Raw genomic sequence first — 26,884 nt, 5'->3', positions numbered from 1 at the left:
CTATAGCCATTGTGAAAAAAACAAAAGGGAGAAAGTGCGCCCTATACTGGGAGCATCGCTAAAAGCCTACAGCACCTGGTATTCCTAGGCAGTCTCCCAACCAAGTACTAACCAGGCCAGACCCAGCTTAGCTTCCGAGATCAGACGAGATCGGGCGATCTTCGGGTAGTATGGCCGTAAGCCGAGAGGCAGTCCTCAGAATTCAATTTTTAAATGTGGCAAGCTGGTTGACAGGACCTTTCTGCAATGAGCTACACGTGTGTGATACAATAATCACTGCTTTTTTTTCTCAGCCTATGTAACTCTTACGACTTTTGCCCCACTGTTAGCACTGAAGTGCCTTGAGGCACATGGGTCACTATTGGCGACACTGCAAATCTTGCTATAAATTTCAGACCGAGTCAAAACTAAACATGTTTTGGGTGGAGACCAGCGTTTTGTTTGGACGAGCATAATGTAGCGTTTTGACAAGTGTGGCAAGTATCTATAGCCATTGTGACAAAAACAAAAGGGAGAAAGTGCGCCCTATACTGGGAACATCGCTAAAAGCCTACAGCACCTGGTATTCCTAGGCAGTCTCCCATCCAAGTACTAATCAGGCCAGACCCAGCTTAGCTTCCGAGATCAGACGAGATCGGGCGATCTTCGGGTAGTATGGCCGTAAGCCGAGAGGCAGTCCTCAGAATTCAACTTTTAAATGTGGCAAGCTGGTTGACAGGACCTTTCTGCAATGAGCTACACGTGTGTGATACAAAAATCACTGCTCTTTTTCTCAGCCTATGTAACTCTTTGGACTTTTGCCCCACTGTTAGCACTGAAGTGCCTTGAGGCACATGGGTCACTGTTGGCGACACTGCAAATCTTGCTATAAATTTCAGACCGAGTCAAAACTAAACATGTTTTGGGTGGAGACCAGCGTTTTGTTTGGACGAGCATAATGTAGCCTTTTGACAAGTGTGGCAAGTATCTATAGCCATTGTGAGAAAAACAAAAGGGAGAAAGTGCGCCCTATACTGGGAGCATCGCTAAAAGCCTACAGAACCTGGTATTCCTAGGCAGTCTCCCATCCAAGTACTAACCAGGCCAGACCCAGCTTAGCTTCCGAGATCAGACGAGATCGGGCGATCTTCGGGTAGTATGGCCGTAAGCCGAGACGCAGTACTCAGAATTCAATTTTTAAATGTGGCAAGCTGGTTGACAGGACCTTTCTGCAATGAGCTACACGTGTGTGATACAATAATCACTGCTCTTTTTCTCAGCCTATGTAACTCTTTGGACTTTTGCCCCAATGTTAGCACTGAAGTGCCTTGAGGCACATGGGTCACTGTTGGCAACACTGCAAATCTTGCTATAAATTTCAGACCGAGTCAAAACTAAACAAACATGTTTTGGGTGGAGACCAGCGTTTTGTTTGGACGAGCATAATGTAGCGTTTTGACAAGTGTGGCAAGTATCTATAGCCATTGTGAGAAAAACAAAAGGGAGAAAGTGCGCCCTATACTGGGAGCATCGCTAAAAGCCTACAGCACCTGGTATTCCTAGGCAGTCTCCCATCCAAGTACTAACCAGGCCAGACCCAGCTTAGCTTCCGAGATCAGACGAGATCGGGCGATCTTCGGGTAGTATGGCCGTAAGCCGAGAGGCAGTCCTCAGAATTCAACTTTTAAATGTGGCAAGCTGGTTGACAGGACCTTTCTGCAATGAGCTACACGTGTGTGATACAATAATCACTGCTCTTTTTCTCAGCCTATGTAACTCTTTGGACTTTTGCCCCACTGTTAGCACTGAAGTGCCTTGAGGCACATGGGTCACTGTTGGCGACACTGCAAATCTTGCTATAAATTTCAGACCGAGTCAAAACTAAACATGTTTTGGGTGGAGACCAGCGTTTTGTTTGGACGAGCATAATGTAGCGTTTTGACAAGTCTGGCAAGTATCTATAGCCATTGTGAGAAAAACAAAAGGGAGAAAGTGCGCCCTATACGGGGAGCATCGCTAAAAGCCTACAGCACCTGGTATTCCTAGGCAGTCTCCCATCCAAGTACTAACCAGGCCAGACCCAGCTTAGCTTCCGAGATCAGATGAGATCGGGCGATCTTCCGGTAGTATGGCCGTAAGCCGAGAGGCAGTCCTCAGAATTCAATTTTTAAATGTGGCAAGCTGGTTGACAGGACCTTTCTGCAATGAGCTACACGTGTGTGATACAATAATCACTGCTCTTTTTCTCAGCCTATGTAACTCTTTGGACTTTTGCCCCACTGTTAGCACTGAAGTGCCTTGAGGCACATGGGTCACTGTTGGCAACACTGCAAATCTTGCTATAAATTTCAGACCGAGTCAAAACTAAACAAACATGTTTTGGGTGGAGACCAGCGGTTTGTTTGGACGAGCATAATGTAGCGTTTTGACAAGTGTGGCAAATATCTATAGCCATTGTGAAAAAAACAAAAGGGAGAAAGTGCGCCCTATACTGGTAGCATCGCTAAAAGCCTACAGCACCTGGTATTCCTAGGCAGTCTCCCAACCAAGTACTAACCAGGCCAGACCCAGCTTAGCTTCCGAGATCAGACGAGATCGGGCGATCTTCGGGTAGTATGGCCGTAAGCCGAGAGGCAGTCCTCAGAATTCAATTTTTAAATGTGGCAAGCTGGTTGACAGGACCTTTCTGCAATGAGCTACACGTGTGTGATAGAATAATCACTGCTTTTTTTTCTCAGCCTATGTAACTCTTACGACTTTTGCCCCACTGTTAGCACTGAAGTGCCTTGAGGCAGATGGGTCACTGTTGGTGACACTGCAAATCTTGCTATAAATTTCAGACCGAGTCAAAACTAAACAAACATGTTTTGGGTGGAGACCAGCGGTTTGTTTGGACGAGCATAATGTAGCGTTTTGACAAGTGTGGCAAGTATCTATAGCAATTGTGACAAAAACAAAAGGGAGAAAGTGCGCCCTATACTGGGGGCATTGCTAAAAGCCTACAGCACCTGGTATTCCTAGGGAGTCTCCCATCCAAGTACTAACCAGGCCAGACCCAGCTTAGCTTCCGAGCTCAGACGAGATCGGGCGATCTTCGGGTAGTATGGCCGTAAGCTGAGACGCAGTCCTCAGACTTCAATTTCAAATGTGGGAAGCTGGTTGACAGGACCTTTCTGCAATGAGCTACACGTGTGTGATACAATAATCACTACTCTTTTTCTCAGCCTATGTAACTCTTTGGACTTTTGCCCCACTGTTAGCACTGAAGTGCCTTGAGGCACATGGGTCACTGTTGGCGACACTGCAAATCTTGCTATAAATTTCAGACCGAGTCAAAACTAAACATGTTTTGGGTGGAGACCAGCGTTTTGTTTGGACGAGCATAATGTAGCGTTTTGACAAGTGTGGCAAGTATCTATAGCCATTGTGACAAAAACAAAAGGGAGAAAGTGCGCCCTATACTGGGAGCATCGCTAAAAGCTTACAGCACCTGGTATTCCTAGGCAGTCTCCCATCCAAGTACTAACCAGGCCAGAACCATTTAGCTTCCGAGATCAGACAAGATCGGGCGATCTTCGGGTAGTATGGCCGTAAGCCGAGAGGCAGTTCTCAGAATTCAATTTTTAAATGTGGCAAGCTGGTTGACAGGACCTTTCTGCAATTAGCTACACGTGTGTGATACAATAATCACTGCTCTTTTTCTCAGCCTATGTAACTCTTTGGACTTTTGCCCCACTGTTAGCACTGAAGTTCCTTGAGGCACATGGGTCACTGTTGGCGACACTGCAAATCTTGCTATAAATTTCAGACCGAGTCAAAACTAAACAAACATGTTTTGGGTGGAGACCAGCGGTTTGTTTGGACGAGCATAATGTAGCGTTTTGACAAGTGTGGCAAGTATCTATAGCCATTGTGACAAAAACAAAAGGGAGAAAGTGCGCCCTATACTGGGAGCATCGCTAAAAGCCTACAGCACCTGGTATTCCTAGGCAGTCTCCCAGCCAAGTACTAACCAGGCCAGACCCAGCTTAGCTTCCGAGATCAGACGAGATCGGGCTATCTTCGGGTAGTATGGCCATAAGTCGAGAGGCAATCCTCAGAATTCAATTTTTAAATGTGGCAAGCTGGTTGACAGGACCTTTGTGCAATTAGCTACACGTGTGTGATACAATAATCACTGCTCTTTTTCTCAGCCTATGTAACTCTTTGGACTTTTGCCCCCCTGTTAGCACTGAAGTGCCTTGAGGCAGATGGGTCACTGTTGGTGACACTGCAAATCTTGCTATAAATTTCAGACCGAGTCAAAACTAAACAAACATGTTTTGGGTGGAGACCAGCGGTTTGTTTGGACGAGCATAATGTAGCGTTTTGACAAGTGTGGCAAGTATCTATAGCCATTTTGACAAAAACAAAAGGGAGAAAGTGCGCCCTATACTGGGAGCATCGCTAAATGCCTACAGCACCTGGTATTCCTAGGCAGTCTCCCATCCAAGTACTAACCAGGCCAGACCCAGCTTAGCTTCCGAGATCAGACGAGATCGGGCTATCCTCGGGTAGTATGGCCGTAAGCCGAGAGGCAATCCTCAGAATTCAAATTTTAAATGTGGCAAGCTGGTTGACAGGACCTTTCTGCAATGAGCTACACGTGTGTGATACAATAATCACTGCTCTTTTTCTCAGTCTATGTAACTCTTTGGACTTTTGCCCCACTGTTAGCACTGAAGTGCCTTGAGGCACATGGGTCACTGTTGGCGACACTGCAAATCTTGCTATAAATTTCAGACCGAGTCAAAACTAAACAAACATGTTTTGGGTGGAGACCAGCGGTTTGTTTGGACGAGCATAATGTAGCGTTTTGACAAGTGTGGCAAGTATCTCTAGCCATTGTGAAAAAAACAAAAGGGAGAAAGTGCGCCCTATACTGGTAGCATCGCTAAAAGCCTACAGCACCTGGTATTCCTAGGCAGTCTCCCAACCAAGTACTAACCAGGCCTGACCCAACTTAGCTTCCGAGATCAGACGAGATCGGGCGATCTTCGGGTAGTATGGCCGTAAGCCGAGAGGCAGTCCTCAAAATTCAATTTTTAAATGTGGCAAGCTGGTTGACAGGACCTTTCTGCAATGAGTTACACGTGTGTGATACAATAATCACTGCTCTTTTTCTCAATCTATGTAACTCTTTGTACTTTTGCCCCACTGTTAGCACTGAAGTGCCTTGAGGCACATGGGTCACTGTTGGCGACACTGCAAATCTTGCTATAAATTTCAGACCGAGTCAAAACTAAACTTGTTTTGGGTGTAGAACAGCGTTTTGTTTGGACGAGCATAATGTAGCGTTTTGACAAGTGTGGCAAGTATCTATAGCCATTGTGACAAAAACAAAAGGGAGAAAGTGCGCCCTATACTGGGAGCATCGCTAAAAGCCTACAGCACCTGGTATTCCTAGGCAGTCTCCCATCCAAGTACTAACCAGGCCAGACCCAGCTTAGCTTCCGAGATCAGACGAGATCGGGCAATCTTCGGGTAGTATGGCCGTAAGCCGAGAGGCAATCCTCAGAATTCAATTTTTAAATGTGGCAAGCTGGTGTACAGGACCTTTCTGCAATGAGCTACACTTGTGTGATACAATAATTACTGCTCTTTTTCTCAGCCTATGTAACTCTTTGGACTTTTGCCCCACTGTTAGCACTGAAGTGCCTTGAGGCACATGGGTCACTGTTGGCGACACTGCAAATCTTGCTATAAATTTCAGACCGAGTCAAAACTAAACATGTTTTGGGTGGAGACCAGCGTTTTGTTTGGACGAGCATAATGTAGCGTTTTGACAAGTGTGGCAAGTATCTATAGCCATTGTGAGAAAAACAAAAGGGAGAAAGTGCGCCCTATACTGGGAGCATCGCTAAAAGCCTACGGCACTTGGTATTCCTAGGCAGTCTCCCAACCAAGTACTAACCAGGCCACACCCAGCTTAGCTTCCGAGATCAGACGAGATCGGGCGATCTTCAGGTAGTATGGCCGTAAGCCGAGACGCAGTCCTCAGAATTCAATTTTTAAATGTGGCAAGCTGGTTGACAGGACCTTTCTGCAATGAGCTACACGTGTGAGATACAATAATCACTGCTCTTTTTCTCAGCCTATGTAACTCTTTGGACTCTTGGCCCACTGTTAGCACTGAAGTGCCTTGAGGCACATGGGTGACTTTTGGCGACACTGCATATCTTGCTATAAATTTCAGACCGAGTCAAAACTAAACATGTTTTGGGTGGAGACCAGTGTTTTGTTTGGACGAGCATAAACGTAGCGTTTTGACAAGTGTGGCAAGTATCTATAGCCATTGTGACAAAAACAAAAGGGAGAAAGTGCGCCCTATACTGGGAGCATCGCTAAAAGCCTACAGCACCTGGTATTCCTAGGCAGTCTCCCATCCAAGTACTAACCAGGCCAGACCCAGCTTAGCTTCCGAGCTCAGACGAGATCGGGCGATCTTCGGGTAGTATGGCCGTAAGCCGAGACGCAGTCCTCAGAATTCAATTTTTAAATGTGGCAAGCTGGTTGACAGGACCTTTCTGCAATGAGCTACACGTGTGTGATACAATAATCACTGCTCTTTTTCTCAGCCTATGTAACTCTTTGGACTTTTGCCCCACTGTTAGCACTGAAGTGCCTTGAGGCACATGGGTCACTGTTGGCGACACTGCAAATCTTGCTATAAATTTCAGACCGAGTCAAAACTAAACATGTTTTGGGTGGAGACCAGTGTTTTGTTTGGACAAGCATAAACGTAGCGTTTTGACAAGTGTGGCAAGTATCTATTGCCATTGTGACAAAAACAAAAGGGAGAAAGTGCGCCCTATACTGGGAGCATCGCTAAAAGCCTACAGCACCTGGTATCCCTAGGCAGTCTCCCATCCAAGTACTAACCAGGCCAGACCCAGCTTAGCTTCCGAGCTCAGACGAGATCGGGCGAACTTCGGGTATTCTGGCCGTAAGCCGAGACGCAGTCCTCAGACTTCAATTTTTAAATGTGGCAAGCTGGTTGACAGGACCTTTCTACAATGAGCTACACGCGTGTGATACAATAATCACTACTCTTTTTCTCAGCCTATGTAACTCTTTGGACTTTTGCCCCACTGTTAGCACTGAAGTGCCTTGAGGCACATGGGTCACTGTTGGCGACACTGCAAATCTTGCTATAAATTTCAGACCGAGTCAAAACTAAACTTGTTTTGGGTGGAGACCAGCGTATTGTTTGGACGAGCATAATGTAGCGTTTTGACAAGTGTGGCAAGTATCTATAGCCATTGTGACAAAAACAAAAGGGAGAAAGTGCGCCCTATACTGGGAGCATCGCTAAAAGCCTACAGCACCTTGTATTCCTAGGCAGTCTCCCATCCAAGTACTAACCAGGACAGATCCAGCTTAGCTTCCGAGATCAGACGAGATCGGGCGATCTTCGGGTAGTATGGCCGTAAGCCGAGACGCAGTCCTCAGAATTCAATTTTTAAATGTGGCAAGCTGGTTGACAGGACCTTTCTGCAATGAGCTACACGTGTGTGATACAATAATCACTGCTCTTTTTCTCAGCCTATGTATCTCTTTGGACTTTTGCCCCACTGTTAGCACTGAAGTGCCTTGAGGCACATGGGTCACTGTTGGCGACACTGCAAATCTTGCTATAAATTTCAGACCGAGTCAAAACTAAACAAACATGTTTTGGGTGGAGACCAGCGGTTTGTTTGGACGAGCATAATGTAGCGTTTTGACAAGTGTGGCAAGTATCTCTAGCCATTGTGAAAAAAACAAAAGGGAGAAAGTGCGCCCTATACTGGGAGCATCGCTAAAAGCCTACAGCACTTGGTATTCCTAAGCAGTCTCCCAACCAAGTACTAACCAGGCCAGACCCAGCTTAGCTTCCGAGATCAGACGAGATCGGGCGATCTTCGGGTAGTATGGCCGTAAGCCGAGACGCAGTCCTCAGAATTCAATTTTTAAATGTGGCAAGCTGGTTGACAGGACCTTTCTGCAATGAGCTACACGTGTGTGATACAATAATCACTGCTCTTTTTCTCAATCTATGTAACTCTTTGGACTCTTGGCCCACTGTTAGCACTGAAGTGCCTTGAGGCACATGGGTGACTGTTGGCGACACTGCAAATCTTGCTATAAATTTCAGACCGAGTCAAAACTAAACATGTTTTGGGTGGAGACCAGTGTTTTGTTTGGACGAGCATAAATGTAGCGTTTTGACAAGTGTGGCAAGTATCTATAGCCATTGTGACAAAAACAAAAGGGAGAAAGTGCGCCCTATACTGGGAGCATCGCTAAAAGCCTACAGCACCTGGTATTCCTAGGCAGTCTCCCATCCAAGTACTAACCAGGCCAGACCCAGCTTAGCTTCCGAGATCAGACGAGATCAGGCGATCTTCGGGTAGTATGGCCGTAAGCCGAGAGGGAGTCCTCAGAATTCAATTTTTAAATGTGGCAAGCTGGTTGACAGGACCTTTCTGCAATGAGCTACACGTGTGTGATACAATAATCACTGCTCTTTTTCTTAGCCCATGTAACTCTTTGGACTTTTGCCCCACTGTTAGCACTGAAGTGCCTTGAGGCACATGGGTCACTGTTGGCGACACTGCAAATCTTGCTATAAATTTCAGACCGAGTCAAAACTAAACAAACATGTTTTGGGTGGAGACCAGCGGTTTGTTTGGACGAGCATAATGTAGCGTTTTGACAAGTGTGGCAAGTATCTATAGCCATTGTGAAAAAAACAAAAGGGAGAAAGTGCGCCCTATACTGGGAGCATCGCTAAAAGCCTACAGCACCTGGTATTCCTAGGCAGTCTCCCATCCAAGTACTAACCAGGCCAGACCCAGCTTAGCTTCCGAGATCAGACGAGATCGGGCGATCTTCGGGTAGTATGGCCGTAAGCCGAGAGGCAGTCCTCAGAATTCAATTTTTAAATGTGGCAAGCTGGTTGACAGGACCTTTCTGCAATGAGCTACACGTGTGTGATACAATAATCACTGCTCTTTTTCTCAGCCTATGTAACTCTTTGGACTTTTGCCCCACTGTTAGCACTGAAGTGCCTTGAGGCACATGGGTCACTGTTGGCGACACTGCAAATCTTGCTATAAATTTCAGACCGAGTCAAAACTAAACTTGTTTTGGGTGGAGACCAGCGTATTGTTTGGACGAGCATAATGTAGCATTTTGACAAGTGTGGCAAGTATCTATAGCCATTGTGACAAAAACAAAAGGGAGAAAGTGCGCCCTATACTGGGAGCATCGCTAAAAGCCTACAGCACTTGGTATTCCTAGGCAGTCTCCCAACCAAGTACTAACCAGGCCAGACCCAGCTTAGCTTCCGAGATCAGACGAGATCGGGCGATCTTCGGGTAGTATGGCCGTAAGCCGAGACGCAGTCCTCAGAATTCAATTTTTAAATGTGGCAAGCTGGTTGACAGGACCTTTCTGCAATGAGCTACACATGTGTGATACAATAATCACTGCTCTTTTTCTCAGCCTATGTAACTCTTTGGACTTTTGCCCCACTGTTAGCACTGAAGTGCCTTGAGGCACATGGGTCACTGTTGGCGACACTGCAAATCTTGCTATAAATTTCAGACCGAGTCAAAACTAAACATGTTTTGGGTGGAGACCAGCGTTTTCTTTGGACGAGCATAATGTAGCGTTTTGACAAGTGTGGCAAGTATCTATAGCCATTGTGACAGAAACAAAAGGTAGAAAGTGCGCCCTATACTGGGAGCATCGCTAAAAGCTTACAGCACCTGGTATTCCTAGGCAGTCTCCCATCCAAGCACTAACCAGGCCAGACCCAGCTTAGCTTCCGAGATCAGACGAGATCGGGCGATCTTCGGGTAGTATGGCCGTAAGCCGAGACGCAGTCCTCAGAATTCAATTTTTAAATGTGGCAAGCTGGTTGACAGGACCTTTCTGCAATGAGCTACACGTGTGTGATACAATAATCACTGCTCTTTTTCTTAGCCTATGTAACTCTTTGGACTTTTGCCCCACTGTTAGCACTGAAGTGCCTTGAGGCACATGGGTCACTGTTGGCGACACTGCAAATCTTGCTATAAATTTCAGACCGAGTCAAAACTAAACAAACATGTTTTGGGTGGAGACCAGCGGTTTGTTTGGACGAGCATAATGTAGCGTTTTGACAAGTGTGGCAAGTATCTATAGCCATTGTGAAAAAAACAAAAGGGAGAAAGTGCGCCCTATACTGGGAGCATCGCTAAAAGCCTACAGCACCTGGTATTCCTAGGCAGTCTCCCATCCAAGTACTAACCAGGCCAGACCCAGCTTAGCTTCCGAGATCAGACGAGATCGGGCGATCTTCGGGTAGTATGGCCGTAAGCCGAGAGGCAGTCCTCAGAATTCAATTTTTAAATGTGGCAAGCTGGTTGACAGGACCTTTCTGCAAGGAGCTACACGTGTGTGATACAATAATCACTGCTCTTTTTCTCAGCCTATGTAACTCTTTGGACTTTTGCCCCACTGTTAGCACTGAAGTGCCTTGAGGCACATGGGTCACTGTTGGCGACACTGCAAATCTTGCTATAAATTTCAGACCGAGTCAAAACTAAACAAACATGTTTTGGGTGGAGACCAGCGGTTTGTTTGGACGAGCATAATGTAGCGTTTTGACGAGTGTGGCAAGTATCTCTAGCCATTGTGAAAAAAACAAAAGGGAGAAAGTGCGCCCTATACTGGTAGCATCGCTAAAAGCCTACAGCACATGGTATTCCTAGGCAGTCTCCCAACCAAGCACTAACCAGGCCAGACCCAACTTAGCTTCCGAGATCAGACGAGATCGGGCGATCTTCGGGTAGTATGGCCATAAGCCGAGAGGTAGTCCTCAGAATTAAATTTTTAAATGTGGCAAGCTGGTTGACAGGACCTTTCTGCAATGAGCTACACGTGTGTGATACAATAATCACTGCTCTTTTTCTCAGCCTATGTAACTCTTTGGACTTTTGCCCCACTGTTAGCACTGAAGTGCCTTGAGGCACATGGGTCACTGTTGGCGACACTGCAAATCTTGCTATAAATTTCAGACCGAGTCAAAACTAAACTTGTTTTGGGTGTAGAACAGCGTTTTGTTTGGACGAGCATAATGTAGCGTTTTGACAAGTGTGGCAAGTATCTATAGCCATTGTGACAAAAACAAAAGGGAAAAAGTGCGCCCTATACTGGGAGCATCGCTAAAAGCTTACAGCACCTGGTATTCCTAGGCAGTCTCCCATCCAAGTACTAACCAGGCCAGACCCAGCTTAGCTTCCGAGATCAGACGAGATCGGGCTATCTTCGGGTAGTATGGCCGTAAGCCGAGAGGCAGTCCTCAGAATTCAATTTTTAAATGTGGCAAGCTGGTTGACAGGACCTTTCTGCAATGAGCTACACGTGTGTGATACAATAATCACTGCTCTTTTTCTCAGCCTATGTAACTCTTTGGACTTTTGCCCCACTGTTAGCACTGAAGTGCCTTGAGGCACATGGGTCACTGTTGGCGACACTGCAAATCTTGCTATAAATTTCAGACCGAGTCAAAACTAAACAAACATGTTTTGGGTGGAGACCAGCGGTTTGTTTGGACGAGCATAATGTAGCGTTTTGACAAGTGTGGCAAGTATCTATAGCCATTGTGACAAAAACAAAAGGGAGAAAGTGCGCCCTATACTGGGAGCATCGCTAAAAGCCTACAGCACCTGGTATTCCTAGGCAGTCTCCCATCCAAGTACTAACCAGGCCAGACCCAGCTTAGCTTCCGAGATCAGACGAGATCGGGCGATCTTCGGGTAGTATGGCCGTAAGCCGAGAGGCAGTCCTCAGAATTCAATTTTTAAATGTGGCAAGCTGGTTGACAGGACCTTTCTGCAATGAGCTACACGTGTGTGATACAATAATCACTGCTCTTTTTCTCAGCCTATGTATCTCTTTGGACTTTTGCCCCACTGTTAGCACTGAAGTGCCTTGAGGCACATGGGTCACTGTTGGCGACACTGCAAATCTTGCTATAAATTTCAGACCGAGTCAAAACTAAACAAACATGTTTTGGGTGGAGACCAGCGGTTTGTTTGGATGAGCATAATGTAGCGTTTTGACAAGTGTGGCAAGTATCTCGAGCCATTGTGAAAAAAACAAAAGGGAGAAAGTGCGCCCTATACTGGTAGCATCGCTAAAAGCCTACAGCACCTGGTATTCCTAGGCAGTCTCCCAACCAAGTACTAACCAGGCCAGACCCAACTTAGCTTCCGAGATCAGACGAGATCGGGCGATCTTCGGGTAGTATGGCCGTAAGCCAAGAGGTAGTCCTCAGAATTCCATTTTTAAATGTGGCAAGCTGGTTGACAGGACCTTTCTGCAATGAGCTACACGTGTGTGATACAATAATCACTGCTCTTTTTCTCAGCCTATGTAACTCTTTGGACTTTTGCCCCACTGTTAGCACTGAAGTGCCTTGAGGCACATGGGTCACTGTTGGCGACACTGCAAATCTTGCTATAAATTTCAGACCGAGTCAAAACTAAACATGTTTTGGGTGGAGACCAGCGTTTTGTTTGGACGAGCATAATGTAGCGTTTTGACAAGTGTGGCAAGTATCTATAGCCATTGTGAGAAAAACAAAAGGGAGAAAGTGCGCCCTATACTGGGAGCATCGCTAAAAGCCTACGGCACTTGGTATTCCTAGGCAGTCTCCCAACCAAGTACTAACCAGGCCAGACCCAGCTTAGCTTCCGAGATCAGACGAGATCGGGGGATCTTCAGGTAGTATGGCCGTAAGCCGAGACGCAGTCCTCAGAATTCAATTTTTAAATGTGGCAAGCTGGTTGACAGGACCTTTCTGCAATGAGCTACACGTGTGTGATACAATAATCACTGCTCTTTTTCTCAGCCTATGTAACTCTTTGGACTCTTGGCCCACTGTTAGCACTGAAGTGCCTTGAGGCACATGGGTGACTTTTGGCGACACTGCATATCTTGCTATAAATTTCAGACCGATTCAAAACTAAACATGTTTTGGGTGGAGACCAGTGTTTTGTTTGGACGAGCATAAACATAGCGTTTTGACAAGTGTGGCAAGTATCTATAGCCATTGTGACAAAAACAAAAGGGAGAAAGTGCGCCCTATACTGGGAGCATCGCTAAAAGCTTACAGCACCTGGTATTCCTAGGCAGTCTCCCATCCAAGTACTAACCAGGCCAGACCCAGCTTAGCTTCCGAGATCAGACGAGATCGGGATATCTTCAGGTAGTATGGCCGTAAGCCGAGAGGCAGTCCTCAGAATTCAATTTTTAAATGTGGCAAGCTGGTTGACAGGACCTTTCTGCAATTAGCTACACGTGTGTGATACAATAATCACTGCTCTTTTTCTCAGCCTATGTAACTCTTTGGACTTTTGCCCCACTGTTAGCACTGAAGTGCCTTGAGGCACATGGGTCACTGTTGGCGACACTGCAAATCTTGCTATAAATTTCAGACCGAGTCAAAACTAAACAAACATGTTTTGGGTGGAGACCAGCGGTTTGTTTGGACGAGCATAATGTAGCGTTTTGACAAGTGTGGCAAGTATCTCTAGCCATTGTGAAAAAAACAAAAGGGAGAAAGTGCGCCCTATACTGGTAGCATCGCTAAAAGCCTACAGCACCTGGTATTCCTAGGCAGTCTCCCAACCAAGTACTAACCAGGCCAGACCCAACTTAGCTTCCGAGATCAGACGAGATCGGGCGATCTTCGGGTAGTATGGCCGTAAGCCGAGAGGTAGTCCTCAGAATTCAATTTTTAAATGTGGCAAGCTGGTTGACAGGACCTTTCTGCAATGAGCTACACGTGTGTGATACAATAATCACTGCTCTTTTTCTCAGCCTATGTAACTCTTTGGACTTTTGCCCCACTGTTAGCACTGAAGTGCCTTGAGGCACATGGGTCACTGTTGGCGACACTGCAAATCTTGCTATAAATTTCAGACCGAGTCAAAACTAAACAAACATGTTTTGGGTGGAGACCAGCGGTTTGTTTGGACGAGCATAATGTAGCGTTTTGACGAGTGTGGCAAGTATCTCTAGCCATTGTGAAAAAAACAAAAGGGAGAAAGTGCGCCCTATACTGGTAGCATCGCTAAAAGCCTACAGCACCTGGTATTCCTAGGCAGTCTCCCAACCAAGTACTAACCAGGCCAGACCCAACTTAGCTTCCGAGATCAGACGAGATCGGGCGATCTTCGGGTAGTATGGCCATAAGCCGAGAGGTAGTCCTCAGAATTAAATTTTTAAATGTGGCAAGCTGGTTGACAGGACCTTTCTGCAATGAGCTACACGTGTGTGATACAATAATCACTGCTCTTTTTCTCAGCCTATGTAACTCTTTGGACTTTTGCCCCACTGTTAGCACTGAAGTGCCTTGAGGCACATGGGTCACTGTTGGCGACACTGCAAATCTTGCTATAAATTTCAGACCGAGTCAAAACTAAACTTGTTTTGGGTGTAGAACAGCGTTTTGTTTGGACGAGCATAATGTAGCGTTTTGACAAGTGTGGCAAGTATCTATAGCCATTGTGACAAAAACAAAAGGGAAAAAGTGCGCCCTATACTGGGAGCATCGCTAAAAGCCTACAGCACCTGGTATTCCTAGGCAGTCTCCCATCCAAGTACTAACCAGGCCAGACCCAGCTTAGCTTCCGGGATCAGACGAGATCGGGCGATCTTCGGGTAGTATGGCCGTAAGCCGAGAGACAGTCCTCAGAATTCAACTTTTAAATGTGGCAAGCTGGTTGACAGGACCTTTCTGCAATGAGCTACACGTGTGTGATACAATAATCGCTGCTCTTTTTCTCAGCCTATGTAACTCTTTGGACTGTTGGCCCACTGTTAGCACTGAAGTGCCTTGAGGCACATGGGTGACTTTTGGCGACACTGCATATCTTGCTATAAATTTCAGACCGAGTCAAAACTAAACATGTTTTGGGTGGAGACCAGTGTTTTTTTTGGACGAGCATAAACGTAGCGTTTTGACAAGTGTGGCAAGTATCTATAGCGATTGTGACAAAAACAAAAGGGAGAAAGTGCGCCCTATACTGGGAGCATCGCTAAAAGCCTACAGCACCTGGTATTCCTAGGTAGTCTCCCATCCAAGTACTAACCAGGCCAGACCCAGCTTAGCTTCCGAGCGCAGACGAGATCGGGCGATCTTCGGGTAGTATGGCCGTAAGCCGAGAGGCAGTCCTCAGACTTCAATTTTTAAATGTGGCAAGCTGGTTGACAGGACCTTTCTACAATGAGCTACACGTGTGTGATACAATAATCACTACTCTTTTTCTCAGCCTATGTAACTCTTTGGACTTTTGCCCCACTGTTAGCACTGAAGTGCCTTGAGGCACATGGGTCACTGTTGGCGACACTGCAAATCTTGCTATAAATTTCAGACCGAGTCAAAACTAAACATGTTTTGGGTGGAGACCAGCGTTTTGTTTGGACGAGCATAATGTAGCGTTTTGACAAGTGTGGCAAGTATCTATAGCCATTGTGACAAAAACAAAAGGGAGAAAGTGCGCCCTATACTGGGAGCATCGCTAAAAGCTTACAGCACCTGGTATTCCTAGGCAGTCTCCCATCCAAGTACTAACCAGGCCAGACCCAGCTTAGCTTCCGAGATCAGACGAGATCGGGCTATCTTCGGGTAGTATGGCCGTAAGCCGAGAGGCAGTCCTCAGAATTCAATTTTTAAATGTGGCAAGCTGGTTGACAGGACCTTTCTGCAATGAGCTACACGTGTGTGATACAATAATCACTGCTCTTTTTCTCAGCCTATGTAACTCTTTGGACTTTTGCCCCACTGTTAGCACTGAAGTGCCTTGAGGCACATGGGTCACTGTTGGCGACACTGCAAATCTTGCTATAAATTTCAGACCGAGTCAAAACTAAACAAACATGTTTTGGGTGGAGACCAGCGGTTTGTTTGGACGAGCATAATGTAGCGTTTTGACAAGTGTGGCAAGTATCTATAGCCATTGTGACAAAAACAAAAGGGAGAAAGTGCGCCCTATACTGGGAGCATCGCTAAAAGCCTACAGCACCTGGTATTCCTAGGCAGTCTCCCATCCAAGTACTAACCAGGCCAGACCCAGCTTAGCTTCCGAGATCAGACGAGATCGGGCGATCTTCGGGTAGTATGGCCGTAAGCCGAGAGGCAGTCCTCAGAATTCAATTTTTAAATGTGGCAAGCTGGTTGACAGGACCTTTCTGCAATGAGCTACACGTGTGTGATACAATAATCACTGCTCTTTTTCTCAGCCTATGTATCTCTTTGGACTTTTGCCCCACTGTTAGCACTGAAGTGCCTTGAGGCACATGGGTCACTGTTGGCGACACTGCAAATCTTGCTATAAATTTCAGACCGAGTCAAAACTAAACAAACATGTTTTGGGTGGAGACCAGCGGTTTGTTTGGATGAGCATAATGTAGCGTTTTGACAAGTGTGGCAAGTATCTCGAGCCATTGTGAAAAAAACAAAAGGGAGAAAGTGCGCCCTATACTGGTAGCATCGCTAAAAGCCTACAGCACCTGGTATTCCTAGGCAGTCTCCCAACCAAGTACTAACCAGGCCGGACCCAGCTTAGCTTCCGAGATCAGACGAGATCGGGCGATCTTCAGGTAGTATGGCCGTAAGCCGAGACGCAGTCCTCAGAATTCAATTTTTAAATGTGGCAAGCTGGTTGACAGGACCTTTCTGCAATGAGCTACACGTGTGTGATACAATAATCACTGCTCTTTTTCTCAGCCTATGTAACTCTTTGGACTCTTGGCCCACTGTTAGCACTGAAGTGCCTTGAGGCACATGGGTCACTGTTGGCGACACTGCAAATCTTGCTATAAATTTCAGACCGAGTCAAAACTAAACAAACATGTTTTGGGTGGAGACCAGCGGTTTGTTTGGATGAGCATAATGTAGCGTTTTGACAAGTGTGGCAAGTATCTATAGCCATTTTGACAAAAACAAAAGCGAGAAAGTGCGCCTTATACTGGGAGCATCGCTAAATGCCTACAGCACCTGGTATTCCTAGGCAGTCTCCCATCCAAGTACTAACCAGGCCAGACCCAGCTTAGCTTCCGAGATCAGACGAGATCGGGCGATCTTCGGGTAGTATGGCCGTAAGCCGAGATGCCGTCCTCAGAATTCAATTTTTAAATGTGGCAAGCTGGTTGACAGGACCTTTCTGCAATGAGCTACACGTGTGTGATACAATAATCACTGCTCTTTTTCTCAGCCTATGTAACTCTTTGGACTTTTGCCCCACTGTTAGCACTGAAGTGCCTTGAGGCACATGGGTCACTGTTGGCGACACTGCAAATCTTGCTATAAATTTCAGACCGAGTCAAAACTAAACTTGTTTTGGGTGTAGAACAGCGTTTTGTTTGGACGAGCATAATGTAGCGTTTTGACAAGTGTGGCAAGTATCTATAGCCATTGTGACAAAAACAAAAGGGAAAAAGTGCGCCCTATACTGGGAGCATCGCTAAAAGCCTACAGCACCTGGTATTCCTAGGCAGTCTCCCATCCAAGTACTAACCAGGCCAGACCCAGCTTAGCTTCCGGGATCAGACGAGATCGGGCGATCTTCGGGTAGTATGGCCGTAAGCCGAGAGACAGTCCTCAGAATTCAACTTTTAAATGTGGCAAGCTGGTTGACAGGACCTTTCTGCAATGAGCTACACGTGTGTGATACAATAATCGCTGCTCTTTTTCTCAGTTTATGTAACTCTTTGGACTGTTGGCCCACTGTTAGCACTGAAGTGCCTTGAGGCACATGGGTGACTTTTGGCGACACCGCATATCTTGCTATAAATTTCAGACGGTGTCAAAACTAAACATGTTTTGGGTGGAGACCAGTGTTTTTTTTGGACGAGCATAAACGTAGCGTTTTGACAAGTGTGGCAAGTATCTATAGCGATTGTGACAAAAACAAAAGGGAGAAAGTGCGCCCTATACTGGGAGCATCGCTAAAAGCCTACAGCACCTGGTATTCCTAGGCAGTCTCCCATCCAAGTACTAACCAGGCCAGACCCAGCTTAGCTTCCGAGCGCAGACGAGATCGGGCGATCTTCGGGTAGTATGGCCGTAAGCCGAGACGCAGACCTCAGACTTCAATTTTTAAATGTGGCAAGCTGGTTGACAGGACCTTTCTACAATGAGCTACACGTGTGTGATACAATAATCACTACTCTTTTTCTCAGCCTATGTAACTCTTTGGACTTTTGCCCCACTGTTAGCACTGAAGTGCCTTGAGGCACATGGGTCACTGTTGGCGACACTGCAAATCTTGCTATAAATTTCAGACCGAGTCAAAACTAAACATGTTTTGGGTGGAGACCAGCGTTTTGTTTGGACGAGCATAATGTAGCGTTTTGACAAGTGTGGCAAGTATCTATAGCCATTGTGACAAAAACAAAAGGGAGAAAGTGCGCCCTATACTGGGAGCATCGCTAAAAGCTTACAGCACCTGGTATTCTTAGGCAGTCTCCCATCCAAGTACTAACCAGGCCAGACCCAGCTTAGCTTCCGAGATCAGACGAGATCGGGCTATCTTCGGGTAGTATGGCCGTAAGCCGAGAGGCAGTCCTCAGAATTCAATTTTTAAATGTGGCAAGCTGGTTGACAGGACCTTTCTGCAATGAGCTACACGTGTGTGATACAATAATCACTGCTCTTTTTCTCAGCCTATGTAACTCTTTGGACTTTTGCCCCACTGTTAGCACTGAAGTGCCTTGAGGCACATGGGTCACTGTTGGCGACACTGCAAATCTTGCTATAAATTTCAGACCGAGTCAAAACTAAACAAACATGTTTTGGGTGGAGACCAGCGGTTTGTTTGGACGAGCATAATGTAGCGTTTTGACAAGTGTGGCAAGTATCTATAGCCATTGTGACAAAAACAAAAGGGACAGAGTGCGCCCTATACTGGGAGCATCGCTAAAAGCCTACAGCACCTGGTATTCCTAGGCAGTCTCCCATCCAAGTACTAACCAGGCCAGACCCAGCTTAGCTTCCGAGATCAGACGAGATCGGGCGATCTTCGGGTAGTATGGCCGTAAGCCGAGAGGCAGTCCTCAGAATTCAATTTTTAAATGTGGCAAGCTGGTTGACAGGACCTTTCTGCAATGAGCTACACGTGTGTGATACAATAATCACTGCTCTTTTTCTCAGCCTATGTATCTCTTTGGACTTTTGCCCCACTGTTAGCACTGAAGTGCCTTGAGGCACATGGGTCACTGTTGGCGACACTGCAAATCTTGCTATAAATTTCAGACCGAGTCAAAACTAAACAAACATGTTTTGGGTGGAGACCAGCGGTTTGTTTGGATGAGCATAATGTAGCGTTTTGACAAGTGTGGCAAGTATCTCGAGCCATTGTGAAAAAAACAAAAGGGAGAAAGTGCGCCCTATACTGGTAGCATCGCTAAAAGCCTACAGCACCTGGTATTCCTAGGCAGTCTCCCAACCAAGTACTAACCAGGCCGGACCCAGCTTAGCTTCCGAGATAAGACGAGATCGGGCGATCTTCAGGTAGTATGGCCGTAAGCCGAGACGCAGTCCTCAGAATTCAATTTTTAAATGTGGCAAGCTGGTTGACAGGACCTTTCTGCAATGAGCTACACGTGTGTGATACAATAATCACTGCTCTTTTTCTCAGCCTATGTAACTCTTTGGACTCTTGGCCCACTGTTAGCACTGAAGTGCCTATAGGCACATGGGTGACTTTTGGCGACACTGCATATCTTGCTATAAATTTCAGACCGAGTCAAAATTAAACATGTTTTGGGTGGAGACCAGTGTTTTTTTTGGACGAGCATAAACGTAGCGTTTTGACAAGTTTGGCAAGTATCTATAGCCACTGTGACAAAAACAAAAGGGAGAAAGTGCGCCCTATACTGGGAGCATCGCTAAAAGCTTACAGCACCTGGTATTCCTAGGCAGTCTCCCATCCAAGTACTAACCAGGCCAGACCCAGCTTAGCTTCCGAGATCAGACGAGATCGGGATATCGTCAGGTAGTATGGCCGTAAGCCGAGAGGCAGTCCTCAGAATTCAATTTTTAAATGTGGCAAGCTGGTTGACAGGACCTTTCTGCAATTAGCTACACGTGTGTGATACAATAATCACTGCTCTTTTTCTCAGCCTATGTAACTCTTTGGACTTTTGCCCCACTGTTAGCACTGAAGTGCCTTGAGGCACATGGGTCACTGTTGGCGACACTGCAAATCTTGCTATAAATTTCAGACCGAGTCAAAACTAAACTTGTTTTGGGTGTAGAACAGCGTTTTGTTTGGACGAGCATAATGCAGCGTTTTGACAAGTGTGGCAAGTATCTATAGCCATTGTGACAAAAACAAAAGGGAAAAAGTGCGCCCTATACTGGGAGCATCGCTAAAAGCTTACAGCACCTGGTATTCCTAGGCAGTCTCCCATCCAAGTACTAACCAGGCCAGACCCAGCTTAGCTTCCGAGATCAGACGAGATCGGGCTATCTTCGGGTAGTATGGCCGTAAGCCGAGAGGCAGTCCTCAGAATTCAATTTTTAAATGTGGCAAGCTGGTTGACAGGACCTTTCTGCAATGAGCTACACGTGTGTGATACAATAATCACTGCTCTTTTTCTCAGCCTATGTAACTCTTTGGACTTTTGCCCCACTGTTAGCACTGAAGTGCCTTGAGGCACATGGGTCACTGTTGGCGACACTGCAAATCTTGCTATAAATTTCAGACCGAGTCAAAACTAAACAAACATGTTTTGGGTGGAGACCAGCGGTTTGTTTGGACGAGCATAATGTAGCGTTTTGACAAGTGTGGCAAGTATCTATAGCCATTGTGACAAAAACAAAAGGGAGAAAGTGCGCCCTATACTGGGAGCATCGCTAAAAGCCTACAGCACCTGGTATTCCTAGGCAGTCTCCCATCCAAGTACTAACCAGGCCAGACCCAGCTTAGCTTCCGAGATCAGACGAGATCGGGCGATCTTCGGGTAGTATGGCCGTAAGCCGAGAGGCAGTCCTCAGAATTCAATTTTTAAATGTGGCAAGCTGGTTGACAGGACCTTTCTGCAATGAGCTACACGTGTGTGATACAATAATCACTGCTCTTTTTCTCAGCCTATGTATCTCTTTGGACTTTTGCCCCACTGTTAGCACTGAAGTGCCTTGAGGCACATGGGTCACTGTTGGCGACACTGCAAATCTTGCTATAAATTTCAGACCGAGTCAAAACTAAACAAACATGTTTTGGGTGGAGACCAGCGGTTTGTTTGGATGAGCATAATGTAGCGTTTTGACAAGTGTGGCAAGTATCTCGAGCCATTGTGAAAAAAACAAAAGGGAGAAAGTGCGCCCTATACTGGTAGCATCGCTAAAAGCCTACAGCACCTGGTATTCCTAGGCAGTCTCCCAACCAAGTACTAACCAGGCCAGACCCAACTTAGCTTCCGAGATCAGACGAGATCGGGCGATCTTCGGGTAGTATGGCCGTAAGCCAAGAGGTAGTCCTCAGAATTCAATTTTTAAATGTGGCAAGCTGGTTGACAGGACCTTTCTGCAATGAGCTACACGTGTGTGATACAATAATCACTGCTCTTTTTCTCAGCCTATGTAACTCTTTGGACTTTTGCCCCACTGTTAGCACTGAAGTGCCTTGAGGCACATGGGTCACTGTTGGCGACACTGCAAATCTTGCTATAAATTTCAGACCGAGTCAAAACTGAACATGTTTTGGGTGGAGACCAGCGTTTTGTTTGGACGAGCATAATGTAGCGTTTTGACAAGTGTGGCAAGTATCTATAGCCATTGTGAGAAAAACAAAAGGGAGAAAGTGCGCCCTATACTGGGAGCATCGCTAAAAGCCTACGGCACTTGGTATTCCTAGGCAGTCTCCCAACCAAGTACTAACCAGGCCAGACCCAGCTTAGCTTCCGAGATCAGACGAGATCGGGGGATCTTCAGGTAGTATGGCCGTAAGCCGAGACGCAGTCCTCAGAATTCAATTTTTAAATGTGGCAAGCTGGTTGACAGGACCTTTCTGCAATGAGCTACACGTGTGTGATACAATAATCACTGCTCTTTTTCTCAGCCTATGTAACTCTTTGGACTCTTGGCCCACTGTTAGCACTGAAGTGCCTTGAGGCACATGGGTGACTTTTGGCGACACTGCATATCTTGCTATAAATTTCAGACCGATTCAAAACTAAACATGTTTTGGGTGGAGACCAGTGTTTTGTTTGGACGAGCATAAACATAGCGTTTTGACAAGTGTGGCAAGTATCTATAGCCATTGTGACAAAAACAAAAGGGAGAAAGTGCGCCCTATACTGGGAGCATCGCTAAAAGCTTACAGCACCTGGTATTCCTAGGCAGTCTCCCATCCAAGTACTAACCAGGCCAGACCCAGCTTAGCTTCCGAGATCAGACGAGATCGGGATATCTTCAGGTAGTATGGCCGTAAGCCGAGAGGCAGTCCTCAGAATTCAATTTTTAAATGTGGCAAGCTGGTTGACAGGACCTTTCTGCAATTAGCTACACGTGTGTGATACAATAATCACTGCTCTTTTTCTCAGCCTATGTAACTCTTTGGACTTTTGCCCCACTGTTAGCACTGAAGTGCCTTGAGGCACATGGGTCACTGTTGGCGACACTGCAAATCTTGCTATAAATTTCAGACCGAGTCAAAACTAAACATGTTTTGGGTGGAGACCAGCCTTTTGTTTTGACGAGCATAATGTAGCGTTTTGACAAGTGTGGCAAGTATCTATAGCCATTGTGACAAAAACAAAAGGGAGAAAGTGCGCCCTATACTGGGAGCATCGCTAAAAGCCTACAGCACCTGGTATTCCTAGGCAGTCTCCCATCCAAGTACTAACCAGGCCAGACCCAGCTTAGCTTCCGAGATCAGACGAGATCGGGCGATCTTCGGGTAGTATGGCCGTAAGCCGAGAGGCAGTCCTCAGAATTCAATTTTTAAATGTGGCAAGCTGGTTGACAGGACCTTTCTGCAATGAGCTACACGTGTGTGATACAATAATCACTGCTCTTTTTCTCAGCCTATGTATCTCTTTGGACTTTTGCCCCACTGTTAGCACTGAAGTGCCTTGAGGCACATGGGTCACTGTTGGCGACACTGCAAATCTTGCTATAAATTTCAGACCGAGTCAAAACTAAACAAACATGTTTTGGGTGGAGACCAGCGGTTTGTTTGGACGAGCATAATGTAGCGTTTTGACAAGTGTGGCAAGTATCTATAGCCATTGTGACAAAAACAAAAGGGAAAAAGTGCGCCCTATACTGGGAGCATCGCTAAAAGCCTACAGCACCTGGTATTCCTAGGCAGTCTCCCATCCAAGTACTAACCAGTCCAGACCCAGCTTAGCTTCCGGGATCAGACGAGATCGGGCGATCTTCGGGTAGTATGGCCGTAAGCCGAGAGACAGTCCTCAGAATTCAACTTTTAAATGTGGCAAGCTGGTTGACAGGACCTTTCTGCAATGAGCTACACGTGTGTGATACAATAATCGCTGCTCTTTTTCTCAGCCTATGTAACTCTTTGGACTGTTGGCCCACTGTTAGCACTGAAGTGCCTTGAGGCACATGGCTGACTTTTGGCGACACTGCATATCTTGCTATAAATTTCAGACCGAGTCAAAACTAAACATGTTTTGGGTGGAGACCAGTGTTTTTTTTGGACGAGCATAAACGTAGCGTTTTGACAAGTGTGGCAAGTATCTATAGCGATTGTGACAAAAACAAAAGGGAGAAAGTGCGCCCTATACTGGGAGCATCGCTAAAAGCCTACAGCACCTGGTATTCCTAGGCAGTCTCCCATCCAAGTACTAACCAGGCCAGACCCAGCTTAGCTTCCGAGCGCAGACGAGATCGGGCGATCTTCGGGTAGTATGGCCGTAAGCCGAGACGTAGACCTCAGACTTCAATTTTTAAATGTGGCAAGCTGGTTGACAGGACCTTTCTACAATGAGCTACACGTGTGTGATACAATAATCACTACTCTTTTTCTCAGCCTATGTAACGCTTTGGACTTTTGCCCCACTGTTAGCACTGAAGTGCCTTGAGGCACATGGGTCACTGTTGGCGACACTGCAAATCTTGCTATAAATTTCAGACCGAGTCAAAACTAAACATGTTTTGGGTGGAGACCAGCGTTTTGTTTGGACGAGCATAATGTAGCGTTTTGACAAGTGTGGCAAGTATCTATAGCCATTGTGACAAAAACAAAAGGGAGAAAGTGCGCCCTATACTGGGAGCATCGCTAAAAGCTTACAGCACCTGGTATTCCTAGGCAGTCTCCCATCCAAGTACTAACCAGGCCAGACCCAGCTTAGCTTCCGAGATCAGACGAGATCGGGCTATCTTCGGGTAGTATGGCCGTAAGCCGAGAGGCAGTCCTCAGAATTCAATTTTTAAATGTGGCAAGCTGGTTGACAGGACCTTTCTGCAATGAGCTACACGTGTGTGATACAATAATCACTGCTCTTTTTCTCAGCCTATGTAACTCTTTGGACTTTTGCCCCACTGTTAGCACTGAAGTGCCTTGAGGCACATGGGTCACTGTTGGCGACACTGCAAATCTTGCTATAAATTTCAGACCGAGTCAAAACTAAACAAACATGTTTTGGGTGGAGACCAGCGGTTTGTTTGGACGAGCATAATGTAGCGTTTTGACAAGTGTGGCAAGTATCTATAGCCATTGTGACAAAAACAAAAGGGACAGAGTGCGCCCTATACTGGGAGCATCGCTAAAAGCCTACAGCACCTGGTATTCCTAGGCAGTCTCCCATCCAAGTACTAACCAGGCCAGACCCAGCTTAGCTTCCGAGATCAGACGAGATCGGGCGATCTTCGGGTAGTATGGCCGTAAGCCGAGAGGCAGTCCTCAGAATTCAATTTTTAAATGTGGCAAGCTGGTTGACAGGACCTTTCTGCAATGAGCTACACGTGTGTGATACAATAATCACTGCTCTTTTTCTCAGCCTATGTATCTCTTTGGACTTTTGCCCCACTGTTAGCACTGAAGTGCCTTGAGGCACATGGGTCACTGTTGGCGACACTGCAAATCTTGCTATAAATTTCAGACCGAGTCAAAACTAAACAAACATGTTTTGGGTGGAGACCAGCGGTTTGTTTGGATGAGCATAATGTAGCGTTTTGACAAGTGTGGCAAGTATCTCGAGCCATTGTGAAAAAAACAAAAGGGAGAAAGTGCGCCCTATACTGGTAGCATCGCTAAAAGCCTACAGCACCTGGTATTCCTAGGCAGTCTCCCAACCAAGTACTAACCAGGCCGGACCCAGCTTAGCTTCCGAGATCAGACGAGATCGGGCGATCTTCAGGTAGTATGGCCGTAAGCCGAGACGCAGTCCTCAGAATTCAATTTTTAAATGTGGCAAGCTGGTTGACAGGACCATTCTGCAATGAGCTACACGTGTGTGATACAATAATCACTGCTCTTTTTCTCAGCCTATGTAACTCTTTGGACTCTTGGCCCACTGTTAGCACTGAAGTGCCTATAGGCACATGGGTGACTTTTGGCGACACTGCATATCTTGCTATAAATTTCAGACCGAGTCAAAATTAAACATGTTTTGGGTGGAGACCAGTGTTTTTTTTGGACGAGCATAAACGTAGCGTTTTGACAAGTTTGGCAAGTATCTATAGCCATTGTGACAAAAACAAAAGGGAGAAAGTGCGCCCTATACTGGGAGCATCGCTAAAAGCCTACAGCACCTGGTATTCCTAGGCAGTCTCCCATCCAAGTACTAACCAGGCCAGACCCAGCTTAGCTTCCGAGCTCAGACGAGATCGGGCGATCTTCGGGTAGTATGGCCGTAAGCCGAGACGCAGGCCTCAGACTTCAATTTTTAAATGTGGCAAGCTGGTTGACAGGACCTTTCTACATTGAGCTACACGTGTGTGATACAATAATCACTACTCTTTTTCTCAGCCTATGTAACTCTTTGGACTTTTGCCCCACTGTTAGCACTGAAGTGCCTTGAGGCACATGGGTCACTGTTGGCGACACTGCAAATCTTGCTATAAATTTCCGACCGAGTCAAAACTAAAAATGTTTTGGGTGGAGACCAGCGTTTTGTTTGGACGAGCATAATGTAGCGTTTTGACAAGTGTGGCAAGTATCTATAGCCATTGTGACAAAAACAAAAGGGAGAAAGTGCGCCCTATACTGGGAGCATCGCTAAAAGCCTACAGCACCTGGTATTCCTAGGCAGTCTCCCATCCAAGTACTAACCAGGCCAGACCCAGCTTAGCTTCCGAGATCAGACAAGATCAGGCGATCTTCGGGTAGTATGGCCGTAAGCCGAGTGGGAGTCCTCAGAATTCAATTTTTAAATGTGGCAAGCTGGTTGACAGGACCTTTCTGCAATGAGCTACACGTGTGTGATACAATAATCACTGCTCTTTTTCTCAGCCTATGTAACTCTTTGGACTTTTGCCCCACTGTTAGCACTGAAGTGCCTTGAGGCACATGGGTCACTGTTGGCGACACTGCAAATCTTGCTATAAATTTCAGACCGAATCAAAACTAAACATTTTTTGGGTGGAGACCAGTGTTTTGTTTGGACAAGCATAAACGTAGCGTTTTGACAAGTGTGGCAAGTATCTATAGCCATTGTGACAAAAACAAAAGGGAGAAAGTGCGCCCTATACTGGGAGCATCGCTAAAAGCCTACAGCACCTGGTATTCCTAGGCAGTCTCCCATCCAAGTACTAACCAGGCCAGACCCAGCTTAGCTTCCGAGCTCAGACGAGATCGGGCGATCTCCGGGTAGTATGGCCGTAAGCCGAGACGCAGTCCTCAGACTTCAATTTTTA

At 46.3% G+C, this 26,884-nt stretch overlaps 2 non-coding genes and 54 pseudogenes across 2 annotated transcripts; all 56 read right to left on the bottom strand.

Annotated features, from left to right (window-relative positions):
- Window positions 1–63: 63 nt before the first annotated feature.
- LOC133565186 (5S ribosomal RNA) lies at window positions 64–182 on the bottom strand (annotated as a pseudogene).
- A 365-nt stretch (window positions 183–547) lies between these two features.
- Window positions 548–666, bottom strand: LOC133565040 (5S ribosomal RNA; annotated as a pseudogene).
- Window positions 667–1,030: 364 nt separating this feature from the next.
- LOC133566169 (5S ribosomal RNA) lies at window positions 1,031–1,149 on the bottom strand (annotated as a pseudogene).
- Window positions 1,150–1,517: 368 nt separating this feature from the next.
- On the bottom strand, window positions 1,518–1,636 carry LOC133567003 (5S ribosomal RNA; annotated as a pseudogene).
- Window positions 1,637–2,000: 364 nt separating this feature from the next.
- LOC133565736 (5S ribosomal RNA) lies at window positions 2,001–2,119 on the bottom strand (annotated as a pseudogene).
- Window positions 2,120–2,487: 368 nt separating this feature from the next.
- Window positions 2,488–2,606, bottom strand: LOC133565185 (5S ribosomal RNA; annotated as a pseudogene).
- A 369-nt stretch (window positions 2,607–2,975) lies between these two features.
- On the bottom strand, window positions 2,976–3,094 carry LOC133565410 (5S ribosomal RNA; annotated as a pseudogene).
- A 363-nt stretch (window positions 3,095–3,457) lies between these two features.
- Window positions 3,458–3,575, bottom strand: LOC133567279 (5S ribosomal RNA; annotated as a pseudogene).
- Window positions 3,576–3,943: 368 nt separating this feature from the next.
- Window positions 3,944–4,062, bottom strand: LOC133567168 (5S ribosomal RNA; annotated as a pseudogene).
- Window positions 4,063–4,430: 368 nt separating this feature from the next.
- LOC133566184 (5S ribosomal RNA) lies at window positions 4,431–4,549 on the bottom strand (annotated as a pseudogene).
- Window positions 4,550–4,917: 368 nt separating this feature from the next.
- Window positions 4,918–5,036, bottom strand: LOC133565066 (5S ribosomal RNA). Its single transcript, XR_009809415.1, has one exon. It is a non-coding gene; the product is annotated as a 5S ribosomal RNA (ribosomal RNA).
- A 364-nt stretch (window positions 5,037–5,400) lies between these two features.
- On the bottom strand, window positions 5,401–5,519 carry LOC133565440 (5S ribosomal RNA; annotated as a pseudogene).
- A 364-nt stretch (window positions 5,520–5,883) lies between these two features.
- On the bottom strand, window positions 5,884–6,002 carry LOC133566821 (5S ribosomal RNA; annotated as a pseudogene).
- A 365-nt stretch (window positions 6,003–6,367) lies between these two features.
- LOC133565340 (5S ribosomal RNA) lies at window positions 6,368–6,486 on the bottom strand (annotated as a pseudogene).
- A 365-nt stretch (window positions 6,487–6,851) lies between these two features.
- LOC133567390 (5S ribosomal RNA) lies at window positions 6,852–6,970 on the bottom strand (annotated as a pseudogene).
- Window positions 6,971–7,334: 364 nt separating this feature from the next.
- On the bottom strand, window positions 7,335–7,453 carry LOC133567315 (5S ribosomal RNA; annotated as a pseudogene).
- Window positions 7,454–7,821: 368 nt separating this feature from the next.
- On the bottom strand, window positions 7,822–7,940 carry LOC133566641 (5S ribosomal RNA; annotated as a pseudogene).
- A 365-nt stretch (window positions 7,941–8,305) lies between these two features.
- LOC133565616 (5S ribosomal RNA) lies at window positions 8,306–8,424 on the bottom strand (annotated as a pseudogene).
- Window positions 8,425–8,792: 368 nt separating this feature from the next.
- Window positions 8,793–8,911, bottom strand: LOC133566991 (5S ribosomal RNA; annotated as a pseudogene).
- A 364-nt stretch (window positions 8,912–9,275) lies between these two features.
- LOC133566457 (5S ribosomal RNA) lies at window positions 9,276–9,394 on the bottom strand (annotated as a pseudogene).
- A 364-nt stretch (window positions 9,395–9,758) lies between these two features.
- LOC133565730 (5S ribosomal RNA) lies at window positions 9,759–9,877 on the bottom strand (annotated as a pseudogene).
- A 368-nt stretch (window positions 9,878–10,245) lies between these two features.
- Window positions 10,246–10,364, bottom strand: LOC133566979 (5S ribosomal RNA; annotated as a pseudogene).
- Window positions 10,365–10,732: 368 nt separating this feature from the next.
- LOC133567175 (5S ribosomal RNA) lies at window positions 10,733–10,851 on the bottom strand (annotated as a pseudogene).
- A 364-nt stretch (window positions 10,852–11,215) lies between these two features.
- On the bottom strand, window positions 11,216–11,334 carry LOC133565577 (5S ribosomal RNA; annotated as a pseudogene).
- Window positions 11,335–11,702: 368 nt separating this feature from the next.
- Window positions 11,703–11,821, bottom strand: LOC133566966 (5S ribosomal RNA; annotated as a pseudogene).
- Window positions 11,822–12,189: 368 nt separating this feature from the next.
- On the bottom strand, window positions 12,190–12,308 carry LOC133565453 (5S ribosomal RNA; annotated as a pseudogene).
- Window positions 12,309–12,672: 364 nt separating this feature from the next.
- LOC133566935 (5S ribosomal RNA) lies at window positions 12,673–12,791 on the bottom strand (annotated as a pseudogene).
- Window positions 12,792–13,156: 365 nt separating this feature from the next.
- Window positions 13,157–13,275, bottom strand: LOC133566051 (5S ribosomal RNA; annotated as a pseudogene).
- A 368-nt stretch (window positions 13,276–13,643) lies between these two features.
- LOC133565441 (5S ribosomal RNA) lies at window positions 13,644–13,762 on the bottom strand (annotated as a pseudogene).
- A 368-nt stretch (window positions 13,763–14,130) lies between these two features.
- Window positions 14,131–14,249, bottom strand: LOC133565083 (5S ribosomal RNA; annotated as a pseudogene).
- A 364-nt stretch (window positions 14,250–14,613) lies between these two features.
- On the bottom strand, window positions 14,614–14,732 carry LOC133566238 (5S ribosomal RNA; annotated as a pseudogene).
- Window positions 14,733–15,097: 365 nt separating this feature from the next.
- Window positions 15,098–15,216, bottom strand: LOC133566247 (5S ribosomal RNA; annotated as a pseudogene).
- A 364-nt stretch (window positions 15,217–15,580) lies between these two features.
- LOC133565575 (5S ribosomal RNA) lies at window positions 15,581–15,699 on the bottom strand (annotated as a pseudogene).
- Window positions 15,700–16,067: 368 nt separating this feature from the next.
- LOC133566954 (5S ribosomal RNA) lies at window positions 16,068–16,186 on the bottom strand (annotated as a pseudogene).
- Window positions 16,187–16,554: 368 nt separating this feature from the next.
- LOC133566036 (5S ribosomal RNA) lies at window positions 16,555–16,673 on the bottom strand (annotated as a pseudogene).
- Window positions 16,674–17,041: 368 nt separating this feature from the next.
- LOC133567780 (5S ribosomal RNA) lies at window positions 17,042–17,160 on the bottom strand (annotated as a pseudogene).
- A 364-nt stretch (window positions 17,161–17,524) lies between these two features.
- LOC133566237 (5S ribosomal RNA) lies at window positions 17,525–17,643 on the bottom strand (annotated as a pseudogene).
- A 365-nt stretch (window positions 17,644–18,008) lies between these two features.
- Window positions 18,009–18,127, bottom strand: LOC133566335 (5S ribosomal RNA; annotated as a pseudogene).
- Window positions 18,128–18,491: 364 nt separating this feature from the next.
- LOC133565788 (5S ribosomal RNA) lies at window positions 18,492–18,610 on the bottom strand (annotated as a pseudogene).
- Window positions 18,611–18,978: 368 nt separating this feature from the next.
- LOC133566942 (5S ribosomal RNA) lies at window positions 18,979–19,097 on the bottom strand (annotated as a pseudogene).
- Window positions 19,098–19,465: 368 nt separating this feature from the next.
- On the bottom strand, window positions 19,466–19,584 carry LOC133567217 (5S ribosomal RNA; annotated as a pseudogene).
- A 365-nt stretch (window positions 19,585–19,949) lies between these two features.
- Window positions 19,950–20,068, bottom strand: LOC133566382 (5S ribosomal RNA; annotated as a pseudogene).
- A 364-nt stretch (window positions 20,069–20,432) lies between these two features.
- Window positions 20,433–20,551, bottom strand: LOC133565574 (5S ribosomal RNA; annotated as a pseudogene).
- Window positions 20,552–20,919: 368 nt separating this feature from the next.
- Window positions 20,920–21,038, bottom strand: LOC133566930 (5S ribosomal RNA; annotated as a pseudogene).
- Window positions 21,039–21,406: 368 nt separating this feature from the next.
- On the bottom strand, window positions 21,407–21,525 carry LOC133565428 (5S ribosomal RNA; annotated as a pseudogene).
- Window positions 21,526–21,889: 364 nt separating this feature from the next.
- LOC133566934 (5S ribosomal RNA) lies at window positions 21,890–22,008 on the bottom strand (annotated as a pseudogene).
- Window positions 22,009–22,373: 365 nt separating this feature from the next.
- On the bottom strand, window positions 22,374–22,492 carry LOC133566049 (5S ribosomal RNA; annotated as a pseudogene).
- A 364-nt stretch (window positions 22,493–22,856) lies between these two features.
- Window positions 22,857–22,975, bottom strand: LOC133566917 (5S ribosomal RNA; annotated as a pseudogene).
- A 368-nt stretch (window positions 22,976–23,343) lies between these two features.
- Window positions 23,344–23,462, bottom strand: LOC133567204 (5S ribosomal RNA; annotated as a pseudogene).
- A 365-nt stretch (window positions 23,463–23,827) lies between these two features.
- On the bottom strand, window positions 23,828–23,946 carry LOC133566334 (5S ribosomal RNA; annotated as a pseudogene).
- Window positions 23,947–24,310: 364 nt separating this feature from the next.
- On the bottom strand, window positions 24,311–24,429 carry LOC133565573 (5S ribosomal RNA; annotated as a pseudogene).
- Window positions 24,430–24,797: 368 nt separating this feature from the next.
- LOC133566904 (5S ribosomal RNA) lies at window positions 24,798–24,916 on the bottom strand (annotated as a pseudogene).
- Window positions 24,917–25,284: 368 nt separating this feature from the next.
- On the bottom strand, window positions 25,285–25,403 carry LOC133566035 (5S ribosomal RNA; annotated as a pseudogene).
- Window positions 25,404–25,768: 365 nt separating this feature from the next.
- On the bottom strand, window positions 25,769–25,887 carry LOC133565339 (5S ribosomal RNA; annotated as a pseudogene).
- Window positions 25,888–26,251: 364 nt separating this feature from the next.
- On the bottom strand, window positions 26,252–26,370 carry LOC133566578 (5S ribosomal RNA; annotated as a pseudogene).
- A 365-nt stretch (window positions 26,371–26,735) lies between these two features.
- On the bottom strand, window positions 26,736–26,854 carry LOC133567551 (5S ribosomal RNA). Its single transcript, XR_009809456.1, has one exon. It is a non-coding gene; the product is annotated as a 5S ribosomal RNA (ribosomal RNA).
- Between the last annotated feature and the right edge of the window lie 30 nt (window positions 26,855–26,884).

The sequence above is a fragment of the Nerophis ophidion genome, linkage group LG13, assembly GCF_033978795.1.
Source record: "Nerophis ophidion isolate RoL-2023_Sa linkage group LG13, RoL_Noph_v1.0, whole genome shotgun sequence".
Lineage (NCBI taxonomy): Eukaryota > Metazoa > Chordata > Actinopteri > Syngnathiformes > Syngnathidae > Nerophis > Nerophis ophidion.
This window is presented reverse-complemented; position numbering and strand designations above follow the sequence as displayed.